Source organism: Xenopus laevis, chromosome 1L, assembly GCF_017654675.1.
Source record: "Xenopus laevis strain J_2021 chromosome 1L, Xenopus_laevis_v10.1, whole genome shotgun sequence".
Classification (NCBI taxonomy): Eukaryota; Metazoa; Chordata; class Amphibia; order Anura; family Pipidae; genus Xenopus; species Xenopus laevis.
Window position 1 is genome coordinate 7,171,194 of NC_054371.1, and position 22,133 is coordinate 7,193,326.

The 22,133-nt window shown below is 44.6% G+C and overlaps 22 non-coding genes across 22 annotated transcripts; 7 read left to right on the forward strand and 15 right to left on the reverse strand.

Annotated features, from left to right (window-relative positions):
• Window positions 1–390: 390 nt before the first annotated feature.
• trnav-aac lies at window positions 391–463 on the reverse strand. The gene has a single exon. It is a non-coding gene; the product is annotated as a tRNA-Val (tRNA).
• Window positions 464–1,159: 696 nt separating this feature from the next.
• trnae-cuc lies at window positions 1,160–1,231 on the reverse strand. Its single transcript has one exon. It is a non-coding gene; the product is annotated as a tRNA-Glu (tRNA).
• A 582-nt stretch (window positions 1,232–1,813) lies between these two features.
• On the reverse strand, window positions 1,814–1,886 carry trnav-cac. Its single transcript has one exon. It is a non-coding gene; the product is annotated as a tRNA-Val (tRNA).
• Window positions 1,887–2,297: 411 nt separating this feature from the next.
• On the forward strand, window positions 2,298–2,369 carry trnar-acg. The gene has a single exon. It is a non-coding gene; the product is annotated as a tRNA-Arg (tRNA).
• A 1,337-nt stretch (window positions 2,370–3,706) lies between these two features.
• trnah-gug lies at window positions 3,707–3,778 on the reverse strand. The gene has a single exon. It is a non-coding gene; the product is annotated as a tRNA-His (tRNA).
• Window positions 3,779–4,245: 467 nt separating this feature from the next.
• On the reverse strand, window positions 4,246–4,318 carry trnav-aac. The gene has a single exon. It is a non-coding gene; the product is annotated as a tRNA-Val (tRNA).
• Window positions 4,319–5,016: 698 nt separating this feature from the next.
• Window positions 5,017–5,088, reverse strand: trnae-cuc. Its single transcript has one exon. It is a non-coding gene; the product is annotated as a tRNA-Glu (tRNA).
• Window positions 5,089–5,666: 578 nt separating this feature from the next.
• trnav-cac lies at window positions 5,667–5,739 on the reverse strand. Its single transcript has one exon. It is a non-coding gene; the product is annotated as a tRNA-Val (tRNA).
• Window positions 5,740–6,148: 409 nt separating this feature from the next.
• Window positions 6,149–6,221, forward strand: trnar-acg. Its single transcript has one exon. It is a non-coding gene; the product is annotated as a tRNA-Arg (tRNA).
• Window positions 6,222–6,696: 475 nt separating this feature from the next.
• On the forward strand, window positions 6,697–6,769 carry trnar-ccu. The gene has a single exon. It is a non-coding gene; the product is annotated as a tRNA-Arg (tRNA).
• Window positions 6,770–7,531: 762 nt separating this feature from the next.
• On the reverse strand, window positions 7,532–7,603 carry trnah-gug. The gene has a single exon. It is a non-coding gene; the product is annotated as a tRNA-His (tRNA).
• A 467-nt stretch (window positions 7,604–8,070) lies between these two features.
• Window positions 8,071–8,143, reverse strand: trnav-aac. Its single transcript has one exon. It is a non-coding gene; the product is annotated as a tRNA-Val (tRNA).
• A 698-nt stretch (window positions 8,144–8,841) lies between these two features.
• On the reverse strand, window positions 8,842–8,913 carry trnae-cuc. Its single transcript has one exon. It is a non-coding gene; the product is annotated as a tRNA-Glu (tRNA).
• A 578-nt stretch (window positions 8,914–9,491) lies between these two features.
• trnav-cac lies at window positions 9,492–9,564 on the reverse strand. The gene has a single exon. It is a non-coding gene; the product is annotated as a tRNA-Val (tRNA).
• A 409-nt stretch (window positions 9,565–9,973) lies between these two features.
• On the forward strand, window positions 9,974–10,046 carry trnar-acg. The gene has a single exon. It is a non-coding gene; the product is annotated as a tRNA-Arg (tRNA).
• Window positions 10,047–10,521: 475 nt separating this feature from the next.
• trnar-ccu lies at window positions 10,522–10,594 on the forward strand. The gene has a single exon. It is a non-coding gene; the product is annotated as a tRNA-Arg (tRNA).
• Window positions 10,595–11,356: 762 nt separating this feature from the next.
• On the reverse strand, window positions 11,357–11,428 carry trnah-gug. Its single transcript has one exon. It is a non-coding gene; the product is annotated as a tRNA-His (tRNA).
• A 467-nt stretch (window positions 11,429–11,895) lies between these two features.
• trnav-aac lies at window positions 11,896–11,968 on the reverse strand. The gene has a single exon. It is a non-coding gene; the product is annotated as a tRNA-Val (tRNA).
• A 698-nt stretch (window positions 11,969–12,666) lies between these two features.
• trnae-cuc lies at window positions 12,667–12,738 on the reverse strand. The gene has a single exon. It is a non-coding gene; the product is annotated as a tRNA-Glu (tRNA).
• A 575-nt stretch (window positions 12,739–13,313) lies between these two features.
• On the reverse strand, window positions 13,314–13,386 carry trnav-cac. The gene has a single exon. It is a non-coding gene; the product is annotated as a tRNA-Val (tRNA).
• A 402-nt stretch (window positions 13,387–13,788) lies between these two features.
• Window positions 13,789–13,861, forward strand: trnar-acg. Its single transcript has one exon. It is a non-coding gene; the product is annotated as a tRNA-Arg (tRNA).
• Window positions 13,862–14,336: 475 nt separating this feature from the next.
• On the forward strand, window positions 14,337–14,409 carry trnar-ccu. The gene has a single exon. It is a non-coding gene; the product is annotated as a tRNA-Arg (tRNA).
• Window positions 14,410–22,133: the final 7,724 nt, after the last annotated feature.

Here is a 22,133-nt window from a genome sequence, read left to right on the forward strand (position 1 = left end):
CTCAGCACAATTGTAGTTGGCATTCATTTTCCCTTCGACCCATTTTACCGACTCAGCATTCCAGATGACCCACGGCAAGCCTCTCTTGAAAAACCTTTGGCCCTTGTCCGACTTTCTTTGCAAAGAAAGAACACTGACTCCCATAATGCCTTTGGCTTTCCCATTTACAATTTCTTCTTTTCAAAATGCAGTTTAATCGTAAGGAGGCGAACCTAAACCTCCCGATCCACAGTTAAAATTCATGATAACCCACACACTCACTTCATTTGCCTGGGTTTTTGTTTTTTTCCAATCGTTCAACTGGCTTAGAATGCTTTTTATTTGTAAATACATTCCTGCGAGAGAGAGCACTATGGGAAACGAAGAAATAAAAGGGGGGCAAATGGCCAGTGTTTCTGCCCGGTTTCGAACCGGGGACCTTTCGCGTGTTAGGCGAACGTGATAACCACTACACTACAGAAACCACCTGCGGGGCTCGTCTAGGGGCCTCCGATCTGAGTCGCCGGGAAAGCCGTCCGGCCGGTGACCGCTCTGAGGCCGCCAAGCAGCGGCCCGCACTAATGAACACTAGGAGACACCGAAAAGGGTCATGGAAAGCAGGAAAGGGCGGTGTCACAAAGGCCAAGAGAACAGAGGACTGGAGGAGGAGAGGCTGGTCCACCGAGTCAAAAGAGCTGAGAGGTCTAGAAGTGTAAGTAGCGAGAAGTGGTTTTTGGCTTCAGCTAAGCGCTCAAGTGGTTTTGAGCTAAAGGGAAGGGCTTTGCAGCGCAATGTCCTATTTAAATGGTGTTACCTAAGCTCCTTTGCTGATTTTGGTTTCTTTGCGGCGAGATATACAAATGAAGCCACTTTGGTTTGTGCCTTTAACACAGAATAGCTGAACTCACTCGAATCATACTGTATATCCCATTTCACACAGAAAATTGTCTCACAGCATCCCATGTGAACAATGGTAGTCTTGTATTGTTCTTGGAAAGGTTAAAGGCATGACATGGCTTTAGATCAGACAGTTTCTTCAGTTTCTCTCGAGTCATGACACGTTTACCATACGAATACAAGCGCCTTCTTCCGTACAGCACTTGAGACCTTGCACCACCCGTAGTTTGGGAAAGACCTTCTCAAGCCCCAGCGTTAAAGCCACCAGTCAGAAAAGTGCATTTTCCCTGACCGGGAATCGAACCCGGGCCGCGGCGGTGAGAGCGCCGAATCCTAGCCACTAGACCACCAGGGAGGCCGACGGCCGAGCTTCCTCGATGCAACTGACGGGCAATCAACTCCAACGCAGAATTGTTTACGACGACGCAAAGACATTTCTTTTCTAGACGTCATATCAAAGGCTATTGTGATACTAAATTCTATAGTTAGTATAGATATGGGGAAATATAATTGATGTGAGAGCAGGGAGGGGTGTGTGTGGATGGATGGATGCGGGGGTTTTCATTTGGAACGGGTTGAACTTGATTGATTGACTTTGTCTCTTTTCAACCCGATTTAACTATGTAACTATTTTGTAACCCTCCTCTTCTAAAGCGCTTCTTCTCCGTTGTGCACGTGCCCCCCTTTTGCATATGGCAGCTGAGGCCTTCGCCGAGCTTTCTCCACTTTTGGCGTGGTTAATGTTTTTTGTTTGCCTGGATGCCATTCGTTTTCTTGGGATGCGTGAATGTTTTGCACTTACTCCCAACATTGGGCTTTCCATAGTCAAATATCCGTACAAAATGTCAATTCTAAAGGAAAGTGTGCCGCGTCTCTCCCATTTCCGCTTTGGGTTGATGAATGATAAACAAGCAGCTCGCGGGTATAAACGGAGCTTTGTTTCTGCCCGGTTTCGAACCGGGGACCTTTCGCGTGTGAGGCGAACGTGATAACCGCTACACTACAGAAACCCCCATGCTGTCCCCGCACGCAAGACGTTGTGTACTTTTGCGCAACATTTTCCACAGATGTTGCCGATTATGATCGGGTTTATTTTCTGAAATTGTTTTTAATGCTCTGTGTAATACCGGTCCAGAGCTATAAACAAGGATGTCTGACTTGTAAAAGCCCTTCAAGTCTTAGGAAGGCATTTAAAACACCTTCACCGTACAAATCGAAGGAACCCAGGACGAGTCCAACAAGCTATTTCCCCAAGATCCCTTAGGTTGAGAGCAGAATGCAACTCCTCCCTTCATTTGTTCCAGGGATGAATTCGGGGACGTGAAGTCTCTCTCCTTACCATATTGGCGGGCGGTACGCAGAGTCTCTGGGATTCACAGGAACTTCCGAGAGATCTGTTTTCCAGCCGCTTGATTGACGGGGGGCCAGTGGCGCAATGGATAACGCGTCTGACTACGGATCAGAAGATGTAGGTTCGACTCCTGCCTGGCTCACATGCCTTTAAATAATTTTCAATGCGACTTCGTTAAAAGGGACGTTGAAATTTGTATTTCATTTATAATTGATCATCGGATTTCCAGCGCACAAGCAACCAACGTGAACTGATTGGATGCGTCTGCTTGCCTTACTGCCGGCATGCCAAGAAACCGTCCCCAGATGTCGCTCATGCCTATCGGTTTTTTGGCCTTTCTCTTTTTTTCGCTTTTTGTTTTTTTGCAGGTTTACGTTGGTGAAGCCTTTGCAGTGAAAACAAAGCCACGCCGGGGCAAAAATTGTCCTGGCTTTCATCGGTCATCATGTAAGGATGTATGAATGCATGATGACTTTTTTTGGCTATAAAACCATAATAATAATCTGTGCCGTTTTAAGGGTTTTGCCAGTCCTGCATTCGGTTAAAATAGGGGTGACAACTTTGCCACGCAAAACCCATGCAAACTGATTTGCTATGAATGCAAACAGCACTAAAAGAAACTTTGCCAAGGGTTCAACCTGTGCCCCAGTGGCCTAATGGATAAGGCACTGGCTCCTAAGCCAGGGATTGTGGGTTCAAGTCCCATCTGGGGTGCTCGCGGTGTGACTTTCTTGAAAGAGACTTTGACGCAGCTAGGACCAGTAACTCTGCTGGCTCTCGGGTCCATGCAGGAGAATTTGGCAAGAAAGCCTTTCAATTAGCTGGATGTTGTGTCAGCAGGTCCGGAAGAAAACCCGTTCCCTGATTAGCAATCATACAGCGGTACGATGAGTTTGTGTTAGGAACGCCAAGAACACAAGCCGACTGCTGGAAGTAGCGTCCAGCAATGACAGTGGACTGGTACCGCTTGTTTACTCGTTGAAGCGCCTCAAGTACATCTGTTGGACAGATATCAGAACTGCGTTGGAGGAACCTTTTAGCAGACCGCTTTTTGGCTCAGGAATGCCCCTTCTCTCCCTTAAATTGTTTTCTCCCAGGCAAGGCCATAAAAGAATTGGTTAGCACCCATTGATAGGGAAGGAGAGGAAGGGGCGACGAGTGTGAATATTTGGGGTAACCTTTTGCTGCCATAAATGTAAAGCTTGCAAATTTCTTCAACAAGGGAGCAGAGTGAAATGTTTTCAAAGCCATGTGGTTTTCATACCAAAATCCTTGATCAGATGGAGATTCCAAATGAATTTGTGTCATACAATTCAAGTGTAATGCGTAAAGCCAGCTAAAGAGGAGATGGCCGACAGGAAGCTACGGCTACCTATTCATTTTGCAAGGGCGCGCCATTTCAAAGTGAGGAAGAAGAGTCGTTTTCAAATTTCCGTTTGAGTGCTAGAAAAGGGTCAAGTTTAAACAAGGGTAAAAAGTTGCCGTGACCCGGATTCGAACCGGGGTTGCTGCGGCCACAACGCAGAGTACTAACCACTATACGATCACGGCATGCTGCGGGCCAGGACTGCGTTGGCCTGCTTTGGGAGTGGCGGCTGCTCTGTCCACGTTGCTTGTGTTGATTTCCTCAGCACAATTGTAGTTGGCATTCATTTTCCCTTTCGACCCATTTTACCGACTCAGCATTCCAGATGACCCACGGCAAGCCTCTCTTGAAAAACCTTTGGCCCTTGTCCGACTTTCTTTGCAAAGAAAGAACACTGACTCCCATAATGCCTTTGGCTTTCCCATTTACAATTTCTTCTTTTCAAAATGCAGTTTAATCGTAAGGAGGCGAACCTAAAACCTCCCGATCCACAGTTAAAATTCATGATAACCCACACACTCACTTCATTTGCCTGGGTTTTTGTTTTTTTCCAATCGTTCAACTGGCTTAGAATGCTTTTTATTTGTAAATACATTCCTGCGAGAGAGAGCACTATGGGAAACGAAGAAATAAAAAGGGGGCAAATGGCCAGTGTTTCTGCCCGGTTTCGAACCGGGGACCTTTCGCGTGTTAGGCGAACGTGATAACCACTACACTACAGAAACCACCTGCGGGGCTCGTCTAGGGGCCTCCGATCTGAGTCGCCGGGAAAGCCGTCCGGCCGGTGACCGCTCTGAGGCCGCCAAGCAGCGGCCCGCACTAATGAACACTAGGAGACACCGAAAAGGGTCATGGAAAAGCAGGAAAGGGCGGTGTCACAAAGGCCAAGAGAACAGAGGGACTGGAGGAGGAGAGGCTGGTCCACCGAGTCAAAAGAGCTGAGAGGTCTAGAAGTGTAAGTAGCGAGAAGTGGTTTTTGGCTTCAGCTAAGCGCTCAAGTGGTTTTGAGCTAAAGGGAAGGGCTTTGCAGCGCAATGTCCTATTTAAATGGTGTTACCTAAGCTCCTTTGCTGATTTTGGTTTCTTTGCGGCGAGATATACAAATGAAGCCACTTTGGTTTGTGCCTTTAACACAGAATAGCTGAACTCACTCGAATCATACTGTATATCCCATTTCACACAGAAAATTGTCTCACAGCATCCCATGTGAACAATGGTAGTCTTGTATTGTTCTTGGAAAGGTTAAAGGCATGACATGGCTTTAGATCAGACAGTTTCTTCAGTTTCTCTCGAGTCATGACACGTTTACCATACGAATACAAGCGCCTTCTTCCGTACAGCACTTGAGACCTTGCACCACCCGTAGTTTGGGAAAGACCTTCTCAAGCCCCAGCGTTAAAGCCACCAGTCAGAAAAGTGCATTTTCCCTGACCGGGAATCGAACCCGGGCCGCGGCGGTGAGAGCGCCGAATCCTAGCCACTAGACCACCAGGGAGGCCGACGGCGAGCTTCCTCGATGCAACTGACGGCAATCAACTCCAACGCAGAATTGTTTACGACGACGCAAAGACATTTCTTTTCTAGACGTCATATCAAAGGCTATTGTGATACTAAATTCTATAGTTAGTATAGATATGGGGAAATATAATTGATGTGAGAGCAGGGAGGGGTGTGTGTGGATGGATGGATGCGGGGGTTTTCATTTGGACGGGTTGAACTTGATTGATTGACTTTGTCTCTTTTCAACCCGATTTAACTATGTAACTATTTTGTAACCCTCCTCTTCTAAAGCGCTTCTTCTCCGTTGTGCACGTGCCCCCTTTTGCATATGGCAGCTGAGGCCTTCGCCGAGCTTTCTCCACTTTTGGCGTGGTTAATGTTTTTTGTTTGCCTGGATGCCATTCGTTTTCTTGGGATGCGTGAATGTTTTGCACTTACTCCCAAACATTGGGCTTTCCATAGTCAAATATCCGTACAAAATGTCAATTCTAAAGGAAAGTGTGCCGCGTCTCTCCCATTTCCGCTTTGGGTTGATGAATGATAAACAAGCAGCTCGCGGTATAAACGGAGCTTTGTTTCTGCCCGGTTTCGAACCGGGGACCTTTCGCGTGTGAGGCGAACGTGATAACCGCTACACTACAGAAACCCCCATGCTGTCCCCGCACGCAAGACGTTGTGTACTTTTTGCGCAACATTTTCCACAGATGTTGCCGATTATGATCGGGTTTATTTTCTGAAATTGTTTTTAATGCTCTGTGTAATACCGGTCCAGAGCTATAAACAAGGATGTCTGACTTGTAAAAGCCCTTCAAGTCTTAGGAAGGCATTTAAAACACCTCACCGTACAAATCGAAGGAACCCAGGACGAGTCCAACAAGCTATTTCCCAAGATCCCTTAGGTTGAGAGCAGAATGCAACTCCTCCCTTCATTTGTTCCAGGGATGAATTCGGGGACGTGAAGTCTCTCTCCTTACCATATTGGCGGGCGGTACGCAGAGTCTCTGGGATTCACAGGAACTTCCGAGAGATCTGTTTTCCAGCCGCTGATTGACGGGGGGCCAGTGGCGCAATGGATAACGCGTCTGACTACGGATCAGAAGATTGTAGGTTCGACTCCTGCCTGGCTCGACATGCCTTTAAATTAATTTTCAATCGACTTTAAAAGGGACGTTGAAATTTGATTTCCATTTATAATTGATCATCGAATTTCAGTGCACCAGCACCACGTGAAACTGATGGATGCGTCCTGCTGCCTTCTGCCGGCATGCAAGAAACGTCCCCGTCGCTCATGCCTATCGGTTTTTGCCTTTCTCTTCTTTTCTTTTTTGTTTTTTTGCAGGTTTACGTTGGTGAAGCCTTTGCAAGAAAACAAAGCCACGCCGGGGCAAAAATGTCCTTGGCTTCATCGGTCATCATGTAGGATGTATGAATGCATGATGACTTTTTGGCTATAAAACCATAATAATATCTGTGCGTTTCAAGGGTTGCCAGTCTGCATTCGGTTAAATAAAAAGGGTGCAACTTTGCCCACCAAAACCCATGCAACTGATTTGCTATGAATGCAAACAGCACTAAAAGAAACTTTGCCAAGGGTTCAACCTGTGCCCCAGTGGCCTAATGGATAAGGCACTGGCCTCCTAAGCCAGGGATTGTGGGTTCAAGTCCCATCTGGGGTGCTCGCGGTGTGACTTTCTTGAAAGAGACTTTGACGCAGCTAGGACCAGTAACTCTGCTGGCTCTCGGGTCCATGCAGGAGAATTTGGCAAGAAAGCCTTTCAATTAGCTGGATGTTGTGTCAGCAGGTCCGGAAGAAAACCCGTTCCCTGATTAGCAATCATACAGCGGTACGATGAGTTGTGTTAGGAACGCCAAGAACACAAGCCGACTGCTGGAAGTAGCGTCCAGCAATGACAGTGGACTGGTACCGCTTGTTACTCGTTGAAGCGCCTCAAGTACATCTGTTGGACAGATATCAGAACTGCGTTGGAGGAACCTTTTAGCAGACCGCTTTTTGGCTCAGGAATGCCCTTCTCTCCCTTAAATTGTTTTCTCCCAGGCAAGGCCATAAAAGAATTGGTTAGCACCCATTGATAGGGAAGGAGAGGAAGGGGCGACGAGTGTGAATATTTGGGGTAACCTTTTGCTGCCATAAATGTAAAGCTTGCAAATTTCTTCAACAAGGGAGCAGAGTGAAATGTTTTCAAAGCCATGTGGTTTTCATACCAAAATCCTTGATCAGATGGAGATTCCAAATGAATTTGTGTCATACAATTCAAGTGTAATGCGTAAAGCCAGCTAAAGAGGAGATGGCCGACAGGAAGCTACGGCTACCTATTCATTTTGCAAGGGCGCGCCATTTCAAAGTGAGGAAGAAGAGTCGTTTTCAAATTTCCGTTTGAGTGCTAGAAAAGGGTCAAGTTTAAACAAGGGTAAAAAGTTGCCGTGACCCGGATTCGAACCGGGGTTGCTGCGGCCACAACGCAGAGTACTAACCACTATACGATCACGGCATGCTGCGGGCCAGGACTGCGTTGGCCTGCTTTGGGAGTGGCGGCTGCTCTGTCCACGTTGCTTGTGTTGATTTCCTCAGCACAATTGTAGTTGGCATTCATTTTCCCTTTCGACCCATTTTACCGACTCAGCATTCCAGATGACCCACGGCAAGCCTCTCTTGAAAAACCTTTGGCCCTTGTCCGACTTTCTTTGCAAAGAAAGAACACTGACTCCCATAATGCCTTTGGCTTTCCCATTTACAATTTCTTCTTTTCAAAATGCAGTTTAATCGTAAGGAGGCGAACCTAAAACCTCCCGATCCACAGTTAAAATTCATGATAACCCACACACTCACTTCATTTGCCTGGGTTTTTGTTTTTTTCCAATCGTTCAACTGGCTTAGAATGCTTTTTATTTGTAAATACATTCCTGCGAGAGAGAGCACTATGGGAAACGAAGAAATAAAAAGGGGGCAAATGGCCAGTGTTTCTGCCCGGTTTCGAACCGGGGACCTTTCGCGTGTTAGGCGAACGTGATAACCACTACACTACAGAAACCACCTGCGGGGCTCGTCTAGGGGCCTCCGATCTGAGTCGCCGGGAAAGCCGTCCGGCCGGTGACCGCTCTGAGGCCGCCAAGCAGCGGCCCGCACTAATGAACACTAGGAGACACCGAAAAGGGTCATGGAAAAGCAGGAAAGGGCGGTGTCACAAAGGCCAAGAGAACAGAGGGACTGGAGGAGGAGAGGCTGGTCCACCGAGTCAAAAGAGCTGAGAGGTCTAGAAGTGTAAGTAGCGAGAAGTGGTTTTTGGCTTCAGCTAAGCGCTCAAGTGGTTTTGAGCTAAAGGGAAGGGCTTTGCAGCGCAATGTCCTATTTAAATGGTGTTACCTAAGCTCCTTTGCTGATTTTGGTTTCTTTGCGGCGAGATATACAAATGAAGCCACTTTGGTTTGTGCCTTTAACACAGAATAGCTGAACTCACTCGAATCATACTGTATATCCCATTTCACACAGAAAATTGTCTCACAGCATCCCATGTGAACAATGGTAGTCTTGTATTGTTCTTGGAAAGGTTAAAGGCATGACATGGCTTTAGATCAGACAGTTTCTTCAGTTTCTCTCGAGTCATGACACGTTTACCATACGAATACAAGCGCCTTCTTCCGTACAGCACTTGAGACCTTGCACCACCCGTAGTTTGGGAAAGACCTTCTCAAGCCCCAGCGTTAAAGCCACCAGTCAGAAAAGTGCATTTTCCCTGACCGGGAATCGAACCCGGGCCGCGGCGGTGAGAGCGCCGAATCCTAGCCACTAGACCACCAGGGAGGCCGACGGCGAGCTTCCTCGATGCAACTGACGGCAATCAACTCCAACGCAGAATTGTTTACGACGACGCAAAGACATTTCTTTTCTAGACGTCATATCAAAGGCTATTGTGATACTAAATTCTATAGTTAGTATAGATATGGGGAAATATAATTGATGTGAGAGCAGGGAGGGGTGTGTGTGGATGGATGGATGCGGGGGTTTTCATTTGGACGGGTTGAACTTGATTGATTGACTTTGTCTCTTTTCAACCCGATTTAACTATGTAACTATTTTGTAACCCTCCTCTTCTAAAGCGCTTCTTCTCCGTTGTGCACGTGCCCCCTTTTGCATATGGCAGCTGAGGCCTTCGCCGAGCTTTCTCCACTTTTGGCGTGGTTAATGTTTTTTGTTTGCCTGGATGCCATTCGTTTTCTTGGGATGCGTGAATGTTTTGCACTTACTCCCAAACATTGGGCTTTCCATAGTCAAATATCCGTACAAAATGTCAATTCTAAAGGAAAGTGTGCCGCGTCTCTCCCATTTCCGCTTTGGGTTGATGAATGATAAACAAGCAGCTCGCGGTATAAACGGAGCTTTGTTTCTGCCCGGTTTCGAACCGGGGACCTTTCGCGTGTGAGGCGAACGTGATAACCGCTACACTACAGAAACCCCCATGCTGTCCCCGCACGCAAGACGTTGTGTACTTTTTGCGCAACATTTTCCACAGATGTTGCCGATTATGATCGGGTTTATTTTCTGAAATTGTTTTTAATGCTCTGTGTAATACCGGTCCAGAGCTATAAACAAGGATGTCTGACTTGTAAAAGCCCTTCAAGTCTTAGGAAGGCATTTAAAACACCTCACCGTACAAATCGAAGGAACCCAGGACGAGTCCAACAAGCTATTTCCCAAGATCCCTTAGGTTGAGAGCAGAATGCAACTCCTCCCTTCATTTGTTCCAGGGATGAATTCGGGGACGTGAAGTCTCTCTCCTTACCATATTGGCGGGCGGTACGCAGAGTCTCTGGGATTCACAGGAACTTCCGAGAGATCTGTTTTCCAGCCGCTGATTGACGGGGGGCCAGTGGCGCAATGGATAACGCGTCTGACTACGGATCAGAAGATTGTAGGTTCGACTCCTGCCTGGCTCGACATGCCTTTAAATTAATTTTCAATCGACTTTAAAAGGGACGTTGAAATTTGATTTCCATTTATAATTGATCATCGAATTTCAGTGCACCAGCACCACGTGAAACTGATGGATGCGTCCTGCTGCCTTCTGCCGGCATGCAAGAAACGTCCCCGTCGCTCATGCCTATCGGTTTTTGCCTTTCTCTTCTTTTCTTTTTTGTTTTTTTGCAGGTTTACGTTGGTGAAGCCTTTGCAAGAAAACAAAGCCACGCCGGGGCAAAAATGTCCTTGGCTTCATCGGTCATCATGTAGGATGTATGAATGCATGATGACTTTTTGGCTATAAAACCATAATAATATCTGTGCGTTTCAAGGGTTGCCAGTCTGCATTCGGTTAAATAAAAAGGGTGCAACTTTGCCCACCAAAACCCATGCAACTGATTTGCTATGAATGCAAACAGCACTAAAAGAAACTTTGCCAAGGGTTCAACCTGTGCCCCAGTGGCCTAATGGATAAGGCACTGGCCTCCTAAGCCAGGGATTGTGGGTTCAAGTCCCATCTGGGGTGCTCGCGGTGTGACTTTCTTGAAAGAGACTTTGACGCAGCTAGGACCAGTAACTCTGCTGGCTCTCGGGTCCATGCAGGAGAATTTGGCAAGAAAGCCTTTCAATTAGCTGGATGTTGTGTCAGCAGGTCCGGAAGAAAACCCGTTCCCTGATTAGCAATCATACAGCGGTACGATGAGTTGTGTTAGGAACGCCAAGAACACAAGCCGACTGCTGGAAGTAGCGTCCAGCAATGACAGTGGACCGGTACCGCTTGTTACTCGTTGAAGCGCCTCAAGTACATCTGTTGGACAGATATCAGAACTGCGTTGGAGGAACCTTTTAGCAGACCGCTTTTTGGCTCAGGAATGCCCTTCTCTCCCTTAAATTGTTTTCTCCCAGGCAAGGCCATAAAAGAATTGGTTAGCACCCATTGATAGGGAAGGAGAGGAAGGGGCGACGAGTGTGAATATTTGGGGTAACCTTTTGCTGCCATAAATGTAAAGCTTGCAAATTTCTTCAACAAGGGAGCAGAGTGAAATGTTTTCAAAGCCATGTGGTTTTCATACCAAAATCCTTGATCAGATGGAGATTCCAAATGAATTTGTGTCATACAATTCAAGTGTAATGCGTAAAGCCAGCTAAAGAGGAGATGGCCGACAGGAAGCTACGGCTACCTATTCATTTTGCAAGGGCGCGCCATTTCAAAGTGAGGAAGAAGAGTCGTTTTCAAATTTCCGTTTGAGTGCTAGAAAAGGGTCAAGTTTAAACAAGGGTAAAAAGTTGCCGTGACCCGGATTCGAACCGGGGTTGCTGCGGCCACAACGCAGAGTACTAACCACTATACGATCACGGCATGCTGCGGGCCAGGACTGCGTTGGCCTGCTTTGGGAGTGGCGGCTGCTCTGTCCACGTTGCTTGTGTTGATTTCCTCAGCACAATTGTAGTTGGCATTCATTTTCCCTTTCGACCCATTTTACCGACTCAGCATTCCAGATGACCCACGGCAAGCCTCTCTTGAAAAACCTTTGGCCCTTGTCCGACTTTCTTTGCAAAGAAAGAACACTGACTCCCATAATGCCTTTGGCTTTCCCATTTACAATTTCTTCTTTTCAAAATGCAGTTTAATCGTAAGGAGGCGAACCTAAAACCTCCCGATCCACAGTTAAAATTCATGATAACCCACACACTCACTTCATTTGCCTGGGTTTTTGTTTTTTTCCAATCGTTCAACTGGCTTAGAATGCTTTTTATTTGTAAATACATTCCTGCGAGAGAGAGCACTATGGGAAACGAAGAAATAAAAAGGGGGCAAATGGCCAGTGTTTCTGCCCGGTTTCGAACCGGGGACCTTTCGCGTGTTAGGCGAACGTGATAACCACTACACTACAGAAACCACCTGCGGGGCTCGTCTAGGGGCCTCCGATCTGAGTCGCCGGGAAAGCCGTCCGGCCGGTGACCGCTCTGAGGCCGCCAAGCAGCGGCCCGCACTAATGAACACTAGGAGACACCGAAAAGGGTCATGGAAAAGCAGGAAAGGGCGGTGTCACAAAGGCCAAGAGAACAGAGGGACTGGAGGAGGAGAGGCTGGTCCACCGAGTCAAAAGAGCTGAGAGGTCTAGAAGTGTAAGTAGCGAGAAGTGGTTTTTGGCTTCAGCTAAGCGCTCAAGTGGTTTTGAGCTAAAGGGAAGGGCTTTGCAGCGCAATGTCCTATTTAAATGGTGTTACCTAAGCTCCTTTGCTGATTTTGGTTTCTTTGCGGCGAGATATACAAATGAAGCCACTTTGGTTTGTGCCTTTAACACAGAATAGCTGAACTCACTCGAATCATACTGTATATCCCATTTCACACAGAAAATTGTCTCACAGCATCCCATGTGAACAATGGTAGTCTTGTATTGTTCTTGGAAAGGTTAAAGGCATGACATGGCTTTAGATCAGACAGTTTCTTCAGTTTCTCTCGAGTCATGACACGTTTACCATACGAATACAAGCGCCTTCTTCCGTACAGCACTTGAGACCTTGCACCACCCGTAGTTTGGGAAAGACCTTCTCAAGCCCCAGCGTTAAAGCCACCAGTCAGAAAAGTGCATTTTCCCTGACCGGGAATCGAACCCGGGCCGCGGCGGTGAGAGCGCCGAATCCTAGCCACTAGACCACCAGGGAGGCCGACGGCGAGCTTCCTCGATGCAACTGACGGCAATCAACTCCAACGCAGAATTGTTTACGACGCAAAGACATTTCTTTTCTAGACGTCATATCAAAGGCTATTGTGATACTAAATTCTATAGTTAGTATAGATATGGGGAAATATAATTGATGTGAGAGCAGGGAGGGGTGTGTGTGGATGGATGGATGCGGGGGTTTTCATTTGGACGGGTCGAACTTGATTGATTGACTTTGTCTCTTTTCAACCCGATTTAACTATGTAACTATTTTGTAACCCTCCTCTTCTAAAGCGCTTCTTCTCCGTTGTGCACGTGCCCCCTTTTGCATATGGCAGCTGAGGCCTTCGCCGAGCTTTCTCCACTTTTGGCGTGGTTAATGTTTTTTGTTTGCCTGGATGCCATTCGTTTTCTTGGGATGCGTGAATGTTTTGCACTTACTCCCAAACATTGGGCTTTCCATAGTCAAATATCCGTACAAAATGTCAATTCTAAAGGAAAGTGTGCCGCGTCTCTCCCATTTCCGCTTTGGGTTGATGAATGATAAACAAGCAGCTCGCGGTATAAACGGAGCTTTGTTTCTGCCCGGTTTCGAACCGGGGACCTTTCGCGTGTGAGGCGAACGTGATAACCGCTACACTACAGAAACCCCCATGCTGTCCCCGCACGCAAGACGTTGTGTACTTTTTGCGCAACATTTTCCACAGATGTTGCCGATCGGGTTTATTTTCTGAAATTGTTTTTAATGCTCTGTGTAATACCGGTCCAGAGCTATAAACAAGGATGTCTGACTTGTAAAAGCCCTTCAAGTCTTAGGAAGGCATTTAAAACACGTCACCGTACAAATCGAAGGAACCCAGGACGAGTCCAACAAGCTATTTCCCAAGATCCCTTAGGTTGAGAGCAGAATGCAACTCCTCCCTTCATTTGTTCCAGGGATGAATTCGGGGACATGAAGTCTCTCTCCTTACCATATGGCGGGCAGTACGCAGAGTCTCTGGGATTCACAGGAACTTCCGAGAGATCTGTTTTCCAGCTGCTGATTGACGGGGGGCCAGTGGCGCAATGGATAACGCGTCTGACTACGGATCAGAAGATTGTAGGTTCGACTCCTGCCTGGCTCGACATGCCTTTAAATTAATTTTCAATCGACTTTAAAAGGGACGTTGAAATTTGATTTCCATTTATAATTGATCATCGAATTTCAGTGCACCAGCACCACGTGAAACTGATGGATGCGTCCTGCTGCCTTCTGCCGGCATGCAAGAAACGTCCCCGTCGCTCATGCCTATCGGTTTTTGCCTTTCTCTTCTTTTCTTTTTTGTTTTTTTGCAGGTTTACGTTGGTGAAGCCTTTGCAAGAAAACAAAGCCACGCCGGGGCAAAAATGTCCTTGGCTTCATCGGTCATCATGTAGGATGTATGAATGCATGATGACTTTTTGGCTATAAAACCATAATAATATCTGTGCATTTCAAGGGTTGCCAGTCTGCATTCGGTTAAATAAAGAGGGTGCAACTTTGCCCACCAAAACCCATGCAACTGATTTGCTATGAATGCAAACAGCACTAAAAGAAACTTTGCCAACGGACCATCCTGTGCCCCAGTGGCCTAATGGATAAGGCACTGGCCTCCTAAGCCAGGGATTGTGGGTTCAAGTCCCATCTGGGGTGCTCGCGGTGTGACTTTCTTGAAAGAGACTTTGACGCAGCTAGGACCAGTAACTCTGCTGGCTCTCGGGTCCATGCAGGAGAATTTGGCAAGAAAGCCTTTCAATTAGCTGGATGTTGTGTCAGCAGGTCCGGAAGAAAACCCGTTCCCTGATTAGCAATCATACAGCGGTATGATGAGTTGTGTTAGGAACGCCAAGAACACAAGCCGACCGCTGGAAGTAGCGTCCAGCAATAAGAGTAGACGGGTCGACAGTGGACCGGTACCGCTTGTTACTCGTTGAAGCGCCTCAAGTACATCTGTTGGACAGATATCAGAACTGTGTTGAAGGAACCTTTTAGCAGACCGCTTTTTGGCTCAGGAATGCCCTTCTCTCCCTTAAATTGTTTTCTCCCAGGCAAGGCCATAAAAGAATTGGTTAGCACCCATTGATAGGGAAGGAGAGGAAGGGGCGACGAGTGTGAATATTTGGGGTAACCTTTTGCTGCCATAAATGTAAAGCTTGCAAATTTCTTCAACAAGGGAGCAGAGTGAAATGTTTTCAAACCAATGAATGAATTTCAAAACAACTCAGATGCAGTTGAACTGATCAGTTTTAATTAAGTGGGTTGATCAAAAAGATTACATAAAAATGTGAGGAACTAAAGCCTTTTTTTAACACAATCACTTTATTTCAAGGGCTCAAAAGTAGGGATGCCCTTAATCCACTTTTGTGGATTCAGCCGAATACCGAACCAAATCCAAATCTGCATATGCAAATTAGGGGTGGTAAGGGGAAAACATTTTTTACTTCCTCGTTTTGTGACAAAAATTCATGTGATTTCCCTCCCCATCCCTAATTAACATATTCAAATTAGGATTCAGATTAATTTCAGCCGGACAGGAGGATTTGGCTGAATTTGAATCTTGCTGAAAAAGCCAGAATCCCAAACCGAATCCTGGATTCGGTGCATCCCTACTGGTGTGGGCATTTCCTTCGTTATGTCATTATTAATGAAACAGATAAAAGCCCTGGAGTTGATTTGAGGGGGGTGCTTGTATGTGGAACAGACAACATGAGGACAAAGGAGCTCTCCATGCAGGTGAAACAAGCCATCTTTAAGATGCAAAAACAGAAACAAACATCTGAGAAATTGCTACAATATTAGGAGTGGGAAAACCTACAGTTTGGTACATCCTGAGAAAGAAAGAAAACATTGGTGAACTCAGCAACGCAAAAATACCTGGACATCCACAGAAGACAACAGTGGTGGATGATCACAGAATCATTTCCATGGTGAAGAGAAACCCCTTCACAACAGTCAAACAAGTGAGTAACCCTATTCAGGAGGTAGAGTATCCATATCCAAGTTTAGCATAAAGAGAAGACTGCATGAAAATAAATACATAGGTATAGGGATGGGCGAATTTTTTCGCCTTGTTTCTCTGCGGAATTGATGCCCATAGACTTGTATGGCATTGTGCGACAAAAAAAAGACGCGCATCAAAAAAAAATTCATTTTTTTTGGCGTCATTTCGCCGGCTGTGAATTTTTGGTCAAACAAAACGGGTCAAAATTGCCCATCCCTACATAGGTACCAACGACAAAGTTAGAGGAGAGGGGGAAGTCCTCAAGTATGATTTTTTAAAATCTCGGTGTAGTTGAGGACTTCCAAGATATTACCTGTGCCATAAACAATGTTAAGGTGACAGCGGGAGCTTAGGAAGATTAATATGTGGCTGAGAGATTGGTATAGGCAGGAGGGCTTTGGATTTTTGGAGAAATTGTATTATTTCTAGAGTCTCCATACTGTGAAGTGGCCTTGTAGCAGATACCGGGTGCTTATGTCGCAGCAGCCAGAGTGTCCGATGTGAAAATTCATATGCACTATTTTCATTTGGGGGTCTCTTTATACCACATAATTTGGCAAATATATGTATATTAGGCATCACAGTGTTCAGTAGGCCTCTTGCATTTATGTTTAGGATATACCTGATGCTATGTGGCAGATAAAATGCTAGAAATGTAAAGCTTTGAGGCAATTTTCAGGTATTTTATCATAACCAACAATTTTGGATAAGCATTGCAACTTAGTAGTTTGGAGTAGAAAGACATGGTTAACCATTCTGGATTTGCCTAAATTTGTACTTTCAAAAAATATTTGGTTTTGGGGGGGTCATTGTATCTTTTTTATTTTTACCCTGCAAAAAATGCAGCACATTTGCTGATTTTTCAAGTGATCTTCAGGACAATTTGTATGAGCTAACTTAATTTTGGGGTCTCTAAACACCGGATACTTTGGTAATCCTATGTACAACGGACATCAAAATGTTCACTGGACCCCTGACATTCATATATAGGATGTTTTTTTCTTAGTACCTAATGCTATATGGGAGAAAAGATGCTAGAAATTGGAAGCTATTTCATCAAAACCAATAATTTTGGGAAAGCATTGCAACTCAGTAGCTTGGAGTAGAAAGGCATGGTTACTCATTTTGGATTCGGCTTAATGTATACTTTCAAAAAATATGTGTTCTGTCCTCACTACGTATTACCCTGGGGCAGTGTGTAGTTTGACATGCAGCTAAACCTTCCCACAATCCAATGAAGAGACTAAGCTTGGAGTCTGTAGATTTTACTGGATAGGCAAGTGGAATAATAGGTGAAACTGTAATACAATAACAGAAAGTCTCATAAGTAAGTTTGCAATGAACATGCAAACGAACATATATGCATATACATGCAACATCAAATGCTAGCTGGCATGAAATGTCTATGTAGCAATGTCTCTGGGGGGTGCTGGCAGTTGTGGAGGTGTTTTGGTGCAACTATTTCCTTACCAGCGATTCTATCATAAGGGAGATGCAGAACTGTGTCTTTTCAGCAGCATGGATGGTGTAAAATGGAGTCCTGGCTCCCACAAGGCATTGCATTAGGTCACATGGTGGCAGTACGGTAGCCTAATTAGTTCAGAATACTACCGAAAGCACTATGGGTGAAGAATAAGTGACCTTGTGCACTTACAGAAAGTGTCCATAGGAGGGAGCCCACAGCAAAGGAATAAGGAAATCCAAAAACAAGGTACAGGCATATGCTGGAGACATGACAATATGGTTTTGGGACAGTCAATGTATATTTTTGTGAAACATAAGTGAAACAAACTGAATCCCCTATTAGAGACAAAGTTTAATGGAGCCCCATGAAGTTTAAATATATTGGTTATATTAATGCATTCTGACAAAAAAAAGATGCACATACAAAAAAAGTTGGCACAAGAAAAAACTCTCATTAACTGCAATTGGAGAAAGAAAAATTGTTGCGCATAAAATTTTTTGACGCCCGTTGATTTCAATGCATTTCGCAAATTTTTCGACAAATTCGCTCATCACTACTGGTTCACTGTGAGTAGGGTGGGCAAATTTGACCCTTTCACTTTGCCAAAAATTCACCATTGTTGGAAATTAGCCGAAATACATTAAAGTCTATGGCAAAATTTTTTTTTTGACGTGCAGCTAATTTTTTTTTTGACTCACATTCTCCCATTGAAGTCTATGGGCATAATTTCTGCAGCAAAACTCGGCAAAAAAATTTTGCTCGTACCTAACTGTCACAGGTAGTACAAGAGCAAGGGGGCTGAGAGCATCGTTATAGAGAGAATCTGCCATATTTGGACAGGAAAGATTGTTAACATGAGAGAAAAAGTTTGTGTAGAAAAACAGAGCACTGTAGAGCCAGGATATCAAGTTAAAAAATCCTAATTATATATTGTCAGAGAGCTACGAAATGCGTTAAGTGGGCAGCCCCTATGGGAGATATGCTGCTGTGATTTTTAATGGATGACATTTTAACTTGATATCCTGGCTCTACGGTGCTCAGTTTTTCTACACAAACTTCATCTTGGATTACCGTTTGGGATAGCGGTTTGACGTGCAGCACTCAGAAGCCTGGCTGTGTTCCGGTAAGTGCTCCCACTGCTACATTTGTTGCTGTTAATATGAGAGATCAGTTGTGCTGCTACTGCATAGCCTCTTGTTCCCCAATATGCTGGAGGAGACTTGCCAGTATTGCTTTTGTGGTAGCAGGAGAAGCAGCTGATCCTTTTGTGTCCATGTAGGCCCAATGTATTGTCATGTATAAAAACCCAGAACAGGCACCAAGGTTCTGGTCAAGGCTCACACTTCTACCTATAGCAGCCACTGTTTGGTTCTAGAGGAGCCATCCACATGTTGTAAGGTCTTAAAGTTAGAGGACCAAGAGGGACGTTCTGGGCAGGCAAGGGAATTGTAACATGTGACAGGAGGAATTGGGTTAGAACAAAGCATAGTTGAAGAAACAGGCTGGGGTCAATAACCTGTCCATCAGCGCAGCACAGAATCAGGATCTGGAGGAATAGTCAGAAAATAGGCAATGTCAGGTCAGGCAGCGAATCAGCAAAGATCAGGGATAGGCATGAGTCAAGAACAGGATAACCGGACAATAAGCACACCCAGAAACTGTCTGACAATAGACCTACAGTACATTGGGTGATGGGAATAAGGACCCTGTACATAATGTGAACTTGACAGTCTTCAAACATCTGTCCTTTTTTCTTTAGACGTTCCTGAATAGAGAACCTGGCTCTTCTGTGCTGTGCCATACATTTGTGGACAGGGAGGAGGACTGGTTCAAAAGAGGGGGTCAAAGAAGCCATATATATATATACAGTATATAGATATATAAAACAAGGGAAAGTTGTGCTCACCACTAATTTTTAAAACCATTAGGCAGGGGGTGCAATGAGGCTGTGACCGCAAAATACATATAGACATGTATGTGTGTGTGTGTATATATATATATATATATATATATATATTTTTTGAAAAAAACTATTATCTACAGAAGGAGGGAACGTCGATGGGTGCTGCAATGGCTCCTGCATATGCCAATTGCTATATGGCAGCCTTTGAACAACGTAACATCATACCCAAATTTGGGGACTCGCTACTAATATACTTACGCTATATAGATGATATCCTCATAATCTGGCGAGGACAGGAATGCGAACTACTTAAGATGGTGGAGACGGTTAATGCACTGAATACACCTGTGAAATTTACTGTTACATACAACACACAGTGTATCCAATTTTTGGATATCGAATTATTTAGGCATAAGAATGGCCTGGGATACAAGCTATATCGTAAGCCTACCGACCGAAATACACTGTTATATGCAACAAGTTACCATCCCCCTAGTTCTAAAAAAGCGGTTCCATTTTCACAGTTCTTAAGAACTATGAGAAACAATTCAGATTGTAATATAGGGGAGGAACAGGTATTGGACACCTTCCATCGCTTTAAACAGAGGGGATATAGTCAGAACATGCTAACCGTGTCCCTCGATAAGGCTCGTGAACATCTAACACAAAAACAGACACCACAACAAGATGAGGCACCTAAGAGGCAAGATCGGTTTATCATAACTAGCAATTACACCTCGGGCTCTAATGTCATTAGATCCATTGTGGAAAATAGCTGGCCGATTTTACAAAGTGATAAAAAATTAGCCCAAAGTGTAACAAAGAAACCCCTATGGGGCTACAAAAGGGGAAAAAACTTAAGGGACCTTTTGATGCAATCTGACCCCATTAGATGCTATTCAAGTGGTGACAATACTATTAGCAAATTGAAAAAAGGTTGCTACAAATGTGCAGGGTGTACTACCTGCAGATCCATGACAACAGGTATGGTCTTCAGGCATCCACATACGGGAAAAGAAATACAGATTAAGCACCGCATCTCGTGTACCACAACACACGTTATCTATATGATAACATGTCCCTGTGGGTTATCATATGTGGGAAAAACACAGAACACGCTTCGTGAACGTATGGGGAACCATAGGTCCTCAATAAAGCGGGCGTTTGAGACTGGCGAATCAGATTTACCCTTACCACAACATTACATAAAAATGGGACATAGATTACCCACACTTAGATTCATGGGCATAGATATGGTCCCTGAACCCAATAGGGGAGGTAACTGGAACCGCCTGTTGTCACAGAGAGAGATTTATTGGATTAAGACACTAAATACAGTCGCTCCCAACGGTTTAAACGAATATTGTTCATATAACCTTTTTCTATAATGTGCTTTCTCTATACATAGATTGAAATGGGTTTATTGTCACTTGAATCTGAAAATTGAAACAAAGTACTGTAAGACAATCATTTGCAAACAGAAATTCTGTCAATATAGTGTTTTTAAATGGTGTTTTGATACTATGTTTTTAAATGGTGATTGGATACTATGTCTCTTCTTAAAAAATAGATTTTTGTAACACTTTTTAATATACCTTTTTATACTGTTTTAGGGATCAAATAACATGTATTTATGGCACTATGCACTTTCTTTTCCAGATTGTTCTATACAACTGACCATTCACCTCATAAGGCCCATGAAGGGTTTACCTCACAAGATACACGAAGGGTTAACCTGCTTAATTGAATGTGTGGGTGGTGCTTTGGTGTTGGGTCACTAATGGTGAGTCTTTATAACCTCTCACATTTGTGTGTATTGTTATCTTGATAAAGATCCCCCTGGGGATCGAAACGTCGATGAAATAAAATTAACCACTTGAAGAAAAATCCTGGTGTGCGTCAGCATTTGTGAGTGGATATATATATATATATATATATATATATATATATATAATGATTTGTAAGTGAGGATCCGCACACCATAGTTTTCATTTAACCAAAGTGTTTTATTTCGTACATAGCTCCGACGTTTCGGCCAACATTAGGGCCTTTCTCAAGGATAATGCATGTACAACAAAATAGTGAATTTATACCACTCCCCCATTTGAATTTGGCGCCCAAAATGACGTCATTAACCCCAAAAAAACTTTTTCAACACCCAAAGTCTCTGTGTTCCATGTGTATAATTTTTCACCACTAGGTGGAATCAGTGCTCTGTGTAGTTATTCCATAGTGTATCAGGCTGTGCTGTTATCTGCAAAAAGTGTATAGAAATTATATACATAGTATCTGTTGAACGACATTTTAAAATGAACAATGTGGCTCTATTTAAAAAACAATGTTGCAATAAATCAGCCTTGAAACTACATCTTGTCTCATGTCGTTTTTTATCAAATCTTGTCCAATGGTCCATTCAAACTGAAGCAAGTTGTTATCATAGAAAACAGTTAAGCATCAATTGTCCATTTAGCCCCCGTGGAGCCACACAATCCAATTCGAATATCCAAGAGGCCTCCCTTTTCAGCAGGGCCTTGTTGTAATCACCACCCCTTGGTCTCATGGGTATGTGGTCTATTGGCATACATCTAAAGGCAGACGGGCTATGCCTAGCTTCTGCCCAATGTTTTGCGACTGGCTGTTGGGATATGTCCTGTTTCCTTTCCTTTTTGCCTATCTCATTGGCACTTGGATCTAGCGCCGCTCTAATACTGGATCTATGCATCCCAATTCGCTCTTTAAGTTGCCTAATAGTCTTTCCACAATATACCAACCCACAGGGGCATTTAATGATGTATATTACCATAGTGGTGGTGCATGTCATCCTGTGTTTTATTGTGTATCTTTTGCCTGTTTGTGGATGATGAAATTCACTTCCTAGTATTAAACTGCTACACATGACACAGCCACTGCATTTGTAAACCCCTGGTTTTTGTGCAAGAAAATGCTGATCCTTGAGAAAGGCCCTAATGTGGGCCGAAACGTCGGAGCTATGTACGAAATAAAACACT